This window comes from Ctenopharyngodon idella, chromosome 2, assembly GCF_019924925.1.
Source record: "Ctenopharyngodon idella isolate HZGC_01 chromosome 2, HZGC01, whole genome shotgun sequence".
Taxonomy (NCBI): Eukaryota; Metazoa; Chordata; class Actinopteri; order Cypriniformes; family Xenocyprididae; genus Ctenopharyngodon; species Ctenopharyngodon idella.
Genome location: NC_067221.1, coordinates 31972942 through 31987250, shown reverse-complemented (window position 1 = coordinate 31987250; position 14309 = coordinate 31972942). Strand labels below are relative to the sequence as shown.

The following is a 14309-nucleotide window of genomic DNA, read 5'->3' as shown; positions in this document are numbered from 1 at the left end:
TAACACTAAAGAAAACATTGATATAATTTAAAATTTTCTACATGCATTTATTTTGTTAATCAAATTATTTTGATATAAACCCCATCAATTTCTTACTCCAACTACCCCTCTTTTCATTTTAAAGTCTGCATGAAACAGAAGTGGCGCTAGTCTTTTATTCCCTATTGTGTCATACTATATCTGAGTGAAACTGCTTCTGGAACAAGAACAAATGTAGGGTGGGACTTGATTTCATCCTTTGGGAAATGATTGGATTGTATGAATTTGGGCTTTGCTAACTATATGGAGGCAGATCTGAATGGCAGCTTGCAGTCAGTTGTGGAGGATATTCTCACCCTCCGCTGAGACACATGTCATGAGAACAGATGTCGTTTCTGGTTAAAGATTACGAGGGCATATGAATTAAAAAAAATAATGATGTGCACAGATAAATCAGTTATAATAAGCACTGCAGCATTTTGTATTTTTATTTTTTTTTATTATTATTTTTTAAGTCAATTTTGATTTCATGGTAACTAGAGATGCACCGATTGCAATTTTCTTGGCCGATTCAGATTTCCGTCTTTTTTTTTTTTTTGTAAGTGTGACTATAGTTGACAGCATATACAAACAAAAATCTACATTTCTTCAATGCAAAATTTTATTTTCATAAAAAAAAAACAAGTAAAAAGACAGTAATAAAATAATAACAAATAAACAAATTTCAAACAACAGCACAAATAAGTCTTTTGCTCTTTAATTAACATGACAGACAGCAGCAGGAATATTAGACTGCTGTCACTGTAAGAGTTTATGCACGGATCCAAAACATTGTTACACAATTTGCGTTATCTTTCTCAAAATTTGATTCCAAAACCAACTGTGTTTAACTGGATACTTGCCAAGACGGGCATTTTGACATAATTTTGTGTGTGTTTGACCGGTAACCCAGAATAAAAAATAAATAAAATAAAAATAAAACTGTCAGTTACTTCAGGCTTTCATTTGTCCATGGAACTCAAAAGGAGAGATTTTGGAAAATGTCCACATTCCAATAAGGACAAAATACTGCAATCCTAAAATGAGGGTTTATGAGAGAATTTTCCGAGGAGACAAAAGTTTGTAAAATAAAATATGAGATATTAAGAAATGTAAAGGTGTCCCCCCCCCCCCACACACACACACCTTAACACTCAAACCTTAAACCTTAAACTTTCTTTCTTTCTTTCTTTTTCTAATTACTAATTAACTTGAGAGATTGCTAATGTAGTCCTCTTTCAATGAGGTGCATGGAGGGCAACAGATCATTAGCTTCAATAATGAATGTGGATGGGGCAGATAATGGCCTGTGATGTGCCCACACTGACAGCAGTATTCACAAGACAAAGGTTTGAATGAGCTTTGGTTGAGCTTTGGTTGCTCAGATGTTTTATATATTTAGACATGTCCTATTATTATTATTATTATTATTATTATTATTATTATTCATTGTCTTAGGACTTAAAAAACGTGGTAATTTTTAGAAGCCAGATGGTGAACGGGGACATGGTTTGGTAGCTATTTGATAACGTAGTCAAGCAAAAGACTAATTAATTACTGACATATTAATTACATCGGCTTTCTTAATAATCAGTTTCTGGTTCAAACATATATGGCTGAATTAAACCAGTATTTTCACTTGCCATTGTGCAGTGTTTACTACAGTAAAGTTGACCGAGTGAGGTCACCGCTTTTCAAATGCTGCACTGTAATAAACATGAATATTTTGATTGGGATTTGACTTGAATTTAAGCATATGGGTATTGATAGTGGACCTTGTAATTTCCGAAGGTCTTTTTTGTTTCAATGTCTCTGATCTTAAAATATTCAGATGAATGAAACATGTATATAGTCGAATATTTCCCAGAACAAAAAATAACTGTGGAAAAAGTGTATGTTCATTTGGGAAATCATTTAGAACTTTAAGTCATTTTCAAGGTTCACCAGTGTGGCATGCTCAGCATTTCCCATCATTAAGAGCATGAAGTGTTAATTGCAGTTTGATCTCATTAGTGATTAGAGTCATTTTCCTTGAGCATCTGAACTTCTCTGATGTAGACTCCTCTTCTTGCTTCTTAATGGCAGCGTTTCCTGCCAGTGTCTGCTAACTCTGCCGACTTTGGGGAAAGATGCTTACGCTGTAATGATTATTATCATTAAGAAGTATGAAGGTGCCAAGCATTGGTGACCCAGCTGTTCATTAAAGCAGAGATTTTTTTTTTTTTTTTGTAGCTAGATTCAGATCACCTACTCAGAGCAGACCTCCACCTGCGCAAAGTCCATCTCTGTCCACATGACATCATTGGTTCTCTTCTTTGACCTCCACATAAGTCCTGGTAATGTCTATCTGTAGGTTGTTGGTCAAAAGTGGAATTTCATTTTGTTTATGTAATATTATCAACATCATAATCTTTTTCTAAATAATCATTATTGCACATGATGATAGTATTTTTGTTATTTGGATGTGAGTGGAAATATTTGCCTTCACAACTCTGCTCTAGTGTTTATGGAAAGATCTGTACTTTTACTTTTATTTACTTTTACTTAATTATTGTCAAACTTCAAATCATTTGCGGTGAGCAAAGTTTCTGTTATCATGAAATGTAGTTATTATTATTGAATATCTGGCTAGACATTCTTGTATTCAGTCTGTGCTTTTCTTTTTAACATTTACATTATGAATTTGGCAGATGCTTTTATCCAAAGTGAATTACATTGCATTCAAGGTATATTTTGGTCCACACATTCCCTGGGAATTAAACACATGACCTTGCCGATGTTAACACCATGCTCTACTGTTTGAGCTCATTAACACAAATTTGTTAAAAATATTTTTTACAAATTCATTTTGTGGCTCCCTGCATTCTTTTTTTTTTTTTTAGCTTTGTTTAGGTATTTTCAAATGGAAGAACACATCCTATGTGAACACCTTTTAAAAAAGTGTGTAAATGACTAATCAACTAATCGTTTAGTAAATTGGCCAACTGTTAGATTCTGAGAATGTGTAGTATATCATAAGTGGAAAAGAACTCTAATATCAGTCCACAGTCTCTGTCTTTTCATACCAAAGCAAGTTCATTGCATTCTTACATCTAGCCATGCATTTCTTAAAACTTCCACAACAAAATTTTAACTAAAAACTCTCAAAAACGTATTTCTTGACTAAATTAATCATTTAGTGATCCATAAAAAAAATACAACACAAGTAAATGCTCTCTGGAAGCCAGGTTAAATGAAAATACCACACCCTGAGTCATCTTTCAGATAAAACATACACATAATAAAAACTGATTAAAGATTAAATTCAATTATAAGAGATTTTGATTATCATTCAGCAGCAGATGATGATAAAATAAGTCAATTTAAGAGGGGAACATAAACAATAGTGTCATGTTTGTTGTATTACTTGGCCATTTGTTTTCTATGCCTGTCTTTCTCCGCTTCAAATTGAGGTTCTGATAACCCTGTGGAGGCTTATTTTGCTATAATGGCTGTCTCATTTATCCCTTACATACCTGTCATGCATATAAGGTTTGCCATTCGATTCATCTCTCCTGCGTATCTGAGACCATGGGTCCTGACGTGGCCACGTTGGCCAATCTTCTGATTGTTTGCCAGCTCGTGTGTCCATGTGGAATTGAGGTAGTATGAAAGCAGTGCAGTGAGTGCGGCGGCGGGGTCCCAAGCTGCCCGTTTGCTTGCCTTCATCAGCATTCCACCGATGAGAGTAATTAAAGCTCAAATTAATTCTGCTGTAAGCAGACGAGCCGCTGAATAACTGATATTGGAGGCGCGATGATGAATGCGCCACATCAAGGGTGAAGCCCTCGAGACACTGCAGAAAAAAGACATCTCCTTTTGTCTGCTCTCATTTTTACTCCGGCTCAGTTCCATAACCTAGTGAGCTGACTTACTGCCTACTGCCTACATGGGCACCTGCCTTTTAAGGCCGTATATTAACTGAGATGAAACCTCAGATTTGGAACTCTGTTATCCACATAGGTAGCAACAACAATAGCACTCTTCATGTGAAAAAGATTGTAAACAGTGCCTTAAACCTTTTAAACCGGGTGTGTCATTGCCGACACATCCAACCAAGCTGTATTCATGTTACCGTAACTCTTCAACCATTTGCACTATCAAAATAATTCAAATTGTTCCTGACAGTAGACAGCATGTGATTTTCGGTAATATATGGCTTGTTATGGTAAATCCTTGAGTTCCATCAGCAAATGACAGCAGATTTCGGGGGGAGCGGGAAGGAAGGATTTGAATGGATAGAAATGGAATGCGGCAGGTTGAAAAAAAACATGGCGAATGAAGGAGTACACAGCAGAAGAGGCGATTGGGATGATTTTTGATGAGACTTGGGAAGCGGCTGAACAGGACTCTTTCACGCATCTTAGCATGTGGTGTGTACATGTGTGTGTATATATATATATATATGACAAAAAAGCTTCCTGAGTGAAAACCAAGTGTCACAAAAAAGACTTGTATATATGTTTTATAGTTCATTTCTCAACTTTGAAGTGTTAGATTTTTTCGTTTTTCGTTTCGTAAATCAGTAAATGTATTCCGTTTTTCTTTTTTGTCTATTTTGATTCTGTTTACAAACTCATCACACTCAGTAATGGTCAATAACTGTAATTTATTGAAAGCCATTTGTTTTCTGAAAAAAAAAGTCACCTTGCACTTGATGATAGTACATTGTGTTAGAATTGAAGAGTTCATTTGCAAAAACCAATGAACTTTTTTTTAAAAATGAACTAAATGCTGTGCATTATTCTCCACATATAGCACGTTCTGAACCATAAATCTGTTTTGTCCACTGTCAAGGCATCGCGAGTTCACGTTTTACAGCAGAAACCGACAAGTGCCCTTGTTGTTTGTGTACAGAAACCGATAAGTTCGTTTTAGCGAATCAGCACGCAGTTTTCAGGTCAGGTGACAAGGCTTCTAGTCACTTCAAAAAGACGTGCTAGCTGAGGGAAGTTTCGTCAAAGCTTGGTTTTGTTTAACTGAAATGTGGAGTTATCTGCTTTTGCCAAAAAACAACTGTTGGAGTTATCTGCTTTTGCTAAGAAACAAACTTTTAATATATAAAAAATACATACTTTCAATGAACTTTAATTTTGTAAGTTACCTGTATTTTTTGGAGTTATTATTACTTAATCCAAACAACCCAACTGCAGTTTGATTGATATTACTTGGAATGCACAATAAAAAACATGTTTTGTTCATGTTATCTGTTTTTGCAAATTAACTCTTCAATTTTACAGTCAAAAAAAAAAAAAAAAAAAAATTGAAAACAACCTATTTTAGTTTCAGGTTCTAGGGTTAATGTGGCTTGGCATTGACTCTACCGAAGGGACGGAACGGCATTCTTCCTAAAGCTATTTCAAAAAGTGGTCCAAAATCTACCATTGGTCTGAGATCTGGTTCCTGCTAAGGCCACAGCATAACAGAGCCACCAGATCCCCAAATTTTCATCTATTTTGTCCTTGTGTATACATATATGTTCTGTCTGCAGCCTGTGGCCCCTCTACAATATCCAGTTGGAGGCACCTTACCCTCTTCTGCTGGAAAACTGCGGCCAGATGGAGGAATTTGATTAAACAGCAGTGGAAGACCAAATGTTCCATTGGATCCAGAGTCAGGCTGTGAGAGTGATTGTGTGGGGGGTGTTGAATAGGAGTCTGAAATGGCCTTCTGGTGCGAGTGGGCCAGTGCTCTTTCCAGAAAGAGGCAGCCGCTGGGGTGCAGTAATGTAGAAGCCCTTTTCCAACAACCAGCTGGGCCTTTTAGGAGCTGCTATCCCCACAGCAGACACCCAGCAGCCTCTGAGCAGCTTGACTTCACCATATGTGGAGGTTTTTTAACGCTCCACCTGGTTTCCCGGGAGGAAGTTGAGCCGCTGGGATGCCAGGAGCAGGTGAAATGCTCTTAATGCAGCCAACAGTATGAGAGGACAGCCGGATGCGGATGACCTTGGAGCCTGTGCCCAGACTACAGGAACATGGTCAGTTTTACCCGGCAACTTCATATCCAGATCTGTGTGTACTTTCACACACCTAATACACTGGACATAAGAGTGGAATACAGGGGTAATGCCCAAGCAATACCCCTGCCCCCCTCACCACACTCAAGAGCATACAATCTCCTAGGAGCTGAAGTGAGAACTCTAAATAGACTCCATAGTGGAAAAGGCTCAACAGAGGATTTCCTTTCTTCACCATTTAGGTAGTTCAACCTGCAACAGGAGCTGCTTTAACAGTTTTACTCAACTTTCATTGAGTTTGTCCTGTACTCTTCATGTCTGGTTTTGAACAAAAGAAGGCTATAACAGACAGTCATGATTGCTGAAAGAATGATTAGTGACCCCAAGCCCACTCTACAGTACTTGTGCTGTACACTACCAGAATGAGGAAACGAGCAGGAAAATAAATAAACAAATCCCACGCACAAAGGCCCTCTGGCAGATGCTATAACATCTCTAAGAGTCTAAGTAGAAGGCCTTCTACAGGAGAACTCCAACAAGCTCATCTACTTCAGCGCTCCCACATCAGTGCCATGCATATTGTGTTTGGCGGTTAGGTTGGGCTACAATGAAATCTATGGTTCAGTATGTACTGTACCTCGATGGCAACTTTGAATAGAAATTAGTGAATAGAATAGTAATTACAAGTAAGAATAGTAATTAGTTAGCAAATGTGACCTATCTATCCGTAGTGTTTCCATGCCTGCTACTTGTCCTCAAAAAATTGTAATTAATTTTTAAGAAGATATGGTCTGATACATACTTGGATCTGGTCCAAAGTGGCTAAATGACATGTATTTTGTGAGAACAATGTCTAAACTGCACAAAACTTGGTATACATAAATTTAGTCAATCTCCAATAATAGGGGCAGCAATAACTAAAGTAAACTGTAAACTGTGTTAACATTTACCACAAACAAAATTGTATCAAAAAGTACTGTTGTTTTAAAATTTTGGCTATTTTTTTAAACAGCTAAACAGACACTTCAGGGTTTGGATTAATAATTAAATTAATAAGATTATTTCATTAATAACCTCAGTTAAAATGAATCGCTAAATGGTGACTAACTGCATGAGGTGTCAGAGGGCTGTATGACTGAATCAGCATGCTTTGTACAGTTTGCAGGAGTGTGTTATTTGAAATGCCTTCCACCTTTAGGTGACTTTAGGCTCAAGTAAAATTCTGTCTGCAGAAAAAAAAAAAGTGTAGTTTGTCTTTAAAGGCTGTCTTCCCCCATTGTAGCGCTGCGAGAGTTCAGTGCTTTGACCTCTGTGCGGTTTGCATTGGTATGTTTTTTTCTTCTGCGTGGTCTTCTTGACAGGTCTGGCGGCAGATCAGAGCTGGTTTTCTACTGGCAGGAGTCAAGGGAAGCTCATTTCCTCCAAAGCAAACAGCCATCTGAGAGTTGAAGCTTTTCACTGGACAAGTAGCACGTGTTCATGAGCACATGTGGAAAACGGGTGACTTTAAAGTGGAAAATGGAGCTATTCACACAATCATCTTTATGAACAGAGCAATTGCAAGAGAGTCCTGTTTGTGCAGCTGTTGCCCCCATTGCATTAGATGTTTTGTGGCTTGTTCCTCTCACAGTGCCTACATTACTCACCTTTAGCCAACATGACTCCCAGAAGACCTAAACAGTGTCACATTGGGCGTACAGATCACGTGTACCCTTCACGTACCCTGTCACCTGGAATATACTAGGGTAATACTGCCCTGACTCCAGCGATGGGGCCAGAGAGGGCTGTTTCCCTTGAGATGAGAGCGCAGCCGCAGTCAGGCTGTCAGCCGCTGTGAGTACACATCCAGCGGGAGTGAATTACTGAAGGCTTTCTTCTGCGGCTGTGTGTGTATAATTGCAAGTGTAGAGGGAGCGTGTCTCTCAGTTTTGTGATTGTGAGGTGCAGACAGCAGCCCGAGGGTCCCCCCCCCCCCCATCAGCGCGTTTGGATGCGTCGCCTCACACATCAATACAAACACACACACAACACATTCTCCCACAAGGGCGCCTATCCTCAAAACCCCCTGCTAATGGAAGCCACTGCAGTTTTCAGTCAGGTTTTTATGCACAGCTCCGTGTAAATGTGATGCCAACAGACATTTCCTTCATGAAGAAAGAGAAGAATACTGAAAATACTAAATTGTGTTCATCACATCATAGCTGTTTTACACATAGTGCCTTCTTGCATTTTATTCAGGTTAAAGTATTCTTCATTTTTTTATGCGACAGTTGAACAGTAGTTCAAGCTACAAGCTACTCGTAAGTTAAAGTATAAGTTACATTCAAGCTACCCTTCTGAAAAAGTAGTTAGCTACACTACAAGTTACTATCAAAAAGTAGCTAGCTACATTGAAACTACCATACTTTTTTTTTTTTTTTTTACAATGATGTTACAAATAATTGTTAATGAAGAATGTTATAAAGTGATCTTTTAGGTACATTATAAAACTGTGGCAGAACAGATTAAACCATGGCAGGGCATCTTTGTAATTAAATCAGAAATTAACATTTTGATATAGAGTGAAATAAAGCAAGATAAATTAATCAGTTTATAAAGACTATTACTCCTGTATGTGCTTTAAGTCTTCGATGTAGACAGTGTTTTAATCTTTGGTTTGCATAACTTACAGTCGACTCAAGTGAAATATCCACTGTAAAGCCGCAAGATGCGTGATATAACAACAGATGGCAGTAATGAACAAATCAAGTTTGTGATCTAGTAGGAAGAAGATGCTGTGCTGCTTCACTGCATTACAGGCATGTAACTCAGAAAGCAAAACGAATTGTAGCTTTTGATCGTGCTACATCGCTACTTGCGTAGTTAGCTATTGGAAAAGCTACACTGTTTTAAAAGTAACTAAGCTGCTGACAAGCTACTAAAAAACGTAGTTTAGCTAGTAGCGTTGCTACTTGTAGCTAGCTACTCCCCAACACTGCAGTCGAACACATAGCCTTTCAAAGTATACTCCATTTGATAGCATGCGCGAACGCAGGCGGTCGACTCATGCACTCTAGAAAGTTTCATCTTTGTCCAAGGCCTGTGCTGTTTTTCTCCAGAAGTTATGACCAATAAAAATGTCTTTGTATTCCTTTAAGCTAAAGTTGCAGCTATCTCATAACCAGTGTTGGGCACGTTACTTTAAAAAAAGTAATTAGTTATAGTTACTAGTTACTTCTCACAAATAGTAACTGAGTTAGTAACAGAGTTACAAACGGAGGGAAAGTAACTATTGAATTACTTTAAAAAAATAAAAAAATAAATCAAATATGTCAAATAACTTGGATGCCCCCAATATTAAATATAAGTCTTAAAATAAATGATGCTTGATCCGACTCGTGACTCATGATCCGCTCTTGCTCACGACATGAAATTTCTCTGTACTGTACTACGTGTTGTTAGCCATTAAAGAAAACGTAGTTTCATTTTTATGAAAAGTGAACAGCATGAGTAAGATAGAATACATCATGATGTGCAATATATCGGGAGACATGGAGTGGGTCAGACATGATTTTGAAAACTTCATTAAGTTTTGTTTTGTAGAAAGCCTTTCTTTAAAGTGAATTTTGTTTTGTAAAAATTATATCTTAATTTTAATCAATGTTTTATCAACCAATTGCCTGGATTTAATAAATAAGAAGCAAATATAGCAGACAATATAATTATGACATGGATGCGCCAGCGCGATCACTTGCACGTGAACTGGAGCGCATCTTATAGGCTAAATGAACCGAAACTCAGAGGCTGCTTGCCTCACAGACATGATAAATATATCTATAGAAAGCTTGAAATGTCTACGTTTCATAGAAATAATTCAAAACGAAAAGAAATAGGCTACTCTGATTATGTAATCCGAATGAAATGTGCATTCTCTCTCTAGGTGCGTCCAGTATGCGGAGATGATGAGAGTAGGCAATGTCAACTTCAACTTTGCAGCTGACACTGATTCAGAAAACATTACTTTATTAATAAACAATTAAAATGTCTCCTTGCTGTTTTTTGTCACATTCATAATCATTACTTTTGCCGGTTCTTTATGGCAAGCTTTATGCGTGCGCTTGAGTGCTATATATTAAACGCTCATTATTATGGTTTATTCTCTCCAGTATTTAAGAAATTAAATTAATATAAATGTGATTAGTCAACTAATGGCTTAAATGAACAGCTACTAGTCGACTATAAAAAACTTGTTTTACATATTTTCGCAGCATGTCACAAAGGGTATTCTGGTTTGAGCTTGCGCTCCACTCGCATGCTCTGACACAGACACACACAGAGCCTGCATCGTACATTATTATCAGTTTAAAATTATATTTGTGTATGACCAACCTGTACTATTTCTTTACAACAAAACGCTTTGTAGGTATATCATCTCTAGTCACACACCAATCATCATCAGTTAGCATGTGTCCCACCCCAACACACACCAGAGATAAAACTTTGCAGGTCCTATGGCTGAGAGAGACTACTCGGATGAAAACCTCTTCAGTGCTTAATTATAGTAACGTGGCATTTTTTTTTTTTTGTCAGTTACGGCAACGGCGTTGTAACGGGAGAAAAAGTTATTCGTTTGATTACTCATTACCGAAAAAAGTAACACCATTAGTAACGCCGTTTATTTATAATGCTGTCGTTTCCATCATTGCTCATAGCTCCCTCACATAGACGCATTGTTTTTTCCGTCTCTTTAGTTTAATTTTCTACTGTGAAAATAATGGACTGGGCCAGTGTTGCCACCTAGTTCAAAACAAACTAAATGCGCATGTGCAACCTACAGTATGCGCATAACTATTCTGGTGATGAAATTTGCCTCACACTAACTGTACGCAGGCCCTCGTGTACGCTTAAAAACTGAAGTGTACTTTAAGATTAAGGTGATTTATTTTTTACTTTACTTATTTAAAAACCCTATGAAATCAAAACGTTGGGGTTTTTAGTTGTGGGGCTTTTAGTTCATTTGTGCTAGCTTTGTGTTCATCAATATGTACTCCAAAAAGTTGACGAAACTAACTTTTTATCAGATATACGCATTTAAAATGTACAGTCTTCTTCTACCAAGAAAATGGACCAAAGATATTGATGACATTATCTTGCAAATACACATTTTTGTCCATTAAAATGTCCTCTAAAATGAAAAAAAAAAAAAAAATGGCACTTTAGTCAAATTAGCTTAGCATACTCACTGCACTGTTATATTAAATATTTCCATTACAACATCAATTTATCTTACTTATTGGATCAGTTGTCTAACAAATATTTTGTTCTATGATTTGAATAGAATTCAGACATTAAATGTCTCATTGAATAAGGTATTCTTCTGTGGCCACATCCCTACTGACTGCATTACAATTCCATATCACTTAGTCTAGTAGTAGTATAAGCAGGGAGAAATTGCCTTATGGCTATTAAATTTGTAAATGGTTAATTCAAGTCAGTTGTTATTTAATTTATAGCATTGAACATTGAAACGTACAGACAATGGAAAATAACTTCTGTTTTTACAAATTTCAATACATTTCAAATTTGCATAAACTATGCACAAGGAATAATCAGTCATTCAGGAAGTATCACATTATGGCATAAAATAATTTTCATACATGGCTGCTTCAGATCGCTGTATCTTGCTGGTTGTGCTGCATGTTCTATAGCAGGACACAATCCGATGCGAGCTGTTTGATATCCGGCGTGTAATCTCACAGGACCTGCTCCTCTGTGCCGTCTCATTCATTTGGCATGCTGCACAACAATCTGATTTGTTTGCTAATTGTGTCCTGTTCTTTATCTGATTGGTGCTCTTGCCTCTTTTGAATTGTGAAACTATGGCAACAGGCATCAGTGGGGCGGCTACAGGAGTGCACGAGCCAAAGAAAATCTGTGCTACAGACATTTCTCTGGCTTTGTGTAATTTACATGTAGAAAAGATATGATTTAATCGTTTATAGATTGGCAGTGAGATATAGTTACGTGAGAGAACCATCCAGAACTCTGATTCGCAAACAGTTCTTTTCTCTGAACTCTTCAAACACTCATGCTTTTGTCCCATGACTGATGCCTCCAAGAGTCAAAATGGATTTTATTGACCATGTTTGATACAGGACTGATGTCAATTCTGCAGGCATGTGGCAGAGTCTGTCTCTCATTCACTCTGTAATTATGTACAAATGTCTCGCTTCTCATTTTTCAGCAATTTCTTCTTGATCTCAATGAAAATCTAGGATTGGCTTAACTGAGAGAGAGGAAGCTAGAGAGAGAAAGAGCGGTGTGGAGGAAGTGTGAATCTGCTGTGTGAGGCAAGATATCGTCCCGCGTTGATTCATCTCGTCTCCCTGCTGGATTGTGAAGGGCCGTCTAATGAAGTTCAGGCCGTCAGAATGAAGGGACTAATTCTGATTTAGCTGAGCTAATGAACTTCCTCTCTCCTGGTGTGAGCGGCTCATGGGGCGGCCGACAAACTGACGGAGAGACACTGTGAGACGAGGCAGGAAAGAGCATGTAAAATGCTTATTTGGTGTTACTGAGAGGTATTAAAATGAATCGTGTGTGTGTGCTCTGAAATTATGCTAATGCTTGACTTTAGGTATATCTGCATAATGTTATATGACAAGGATAAAGATTTGTTCAAATCAAGTATGAAATTTTGGCACAAAAGCACTGACAAAAAGACTTTTAAATGAAGCAGTGCATCTTCATGAACCTGTCACATTGGCCACATTCACACTGCGGAGTGAGAACTGCATTTAAAGTGGTCATGGATTGAGAAATCAACTTTTCCCTAATCTTTTGACACCTAAGAGATCATTGCACTGTAAAATCATACTGTAAGTTTCAGAACTTCCAAAGTTTGCTAATGCTAGAAAAGTGGCTGTTTATTTTCATCTTTGTGAATGTCTCAGTAGAGCATTCTTTGTTTGTTTCATTCATTTCACTGTGGATTCCTTTGTAAACCAGTCACAATTCAACGCAGGCATTTCAGACAGACTAATACAGAAAGATATACACCCGACAGTAATGCCATAGTGATTTTTGATATGTGAGGATAGACATTAAGTCATTTTTTATCGCAAAATCATTTATTGTTTATGTAAATCAAGCCAATGACTAAACAGTCAGCTTCACATTGTTTTACTTGCAGTAGTAGCATGAAAACCCTTTGTTGTAATTACAAATACATACAAAAAGCAATCAAAGATCGCTCTCTTTATAATGGTTGGAGCTGTCAATTACTTCAGTTCAGCATGAGTTTATCAGTAACTGAGTTCTGCACTCTTGCCAAAACTCCTGTTATAACCAATGACGCTGCTCAGTGAATCTCCTATTTATATTGTGTTTACATTGTGTCAGTTACAATGAAAGCATTTGTTAGACAGCAGACATGAGTGTGATCTGCTATTAGGCTCAGTGCTGCAACTATTTATGAAATGGGAGCAGATCTAATATAATGCTGTAATCAACACTCTTCATGATGATTAGTTCATCCCAGCAGCTCTAATAGTTGAAACCTAGTACAAGTTTTTTTATAGGAGTCCCATGTGTAATGCTTATGCCATATGCAGAGATGTTACAGAATCATAGCAGTGGGGTGTTTTCATTGAAGCCTTAAAGGAGACATTAAAATCACAGGGCCAAAAGGGTTGAAAATAGGCTTTTATTTCTAAATTATGACGGGTTCTGATATAACAAAAAATCCTGCTAATATTAAGTGCACCTCAGGAAACATTCTAAAATAATAATTAACCATCTGGTCCTCTTTGTTTAGGGGTCACACTTGGCTCCTTCACGTTCAAAAATGACAGAAGCCTTGAAATGTAACTTTTTTGTTTTTCAGGAAAACCAATGTAATATATTTTGTTCAATAATATTTTTTGATTATTATTTAAAATTTATTTTGAGGGTATTTTTTGATACTATGTAATATTTATACAATTTTTATTAGCTATTTTTCATCATTGAAAATAACACTTTTTTTTCCTAATATATATTTTTGTAATTATTTTTCAATTAAAGCAGTATTCCATGTTAAAATAGAGACAAGGGGTATTTATAAAGCGTGTGTACGAGAGTGTGCGTACTCTTAAATCCATGCCAACGCTCATATTTATAAAAACGGTCTTTGACGTGGAAAAGTGTTTAAAGCCACGTCAGGGTCTAAGCTGACATACACACTTTACATTGTCAGATTACCGCAGGTTTTTGGAAATCTAAGCTATTCTTGCAGCTCGCTAAGGATTTGGACGATGACTGTTGATCTTTTATA

The 14309-nt window shown here is 37.1% G+C and overlaps 1 protein-coding gene across 8 annotated transcripts in view; it reads left to right on the top strand.

Annotated features, from left to right (window-relative positions):
• Positions 1-14309, top strand: part of LOC127506226 (zinc finger protein 521) — a 97432-nt gene that overhangs the window by 62644 nt on the left and 20479 nt on the right. The gene's annotated exons all lie outside the window — the stretch shown is intronic.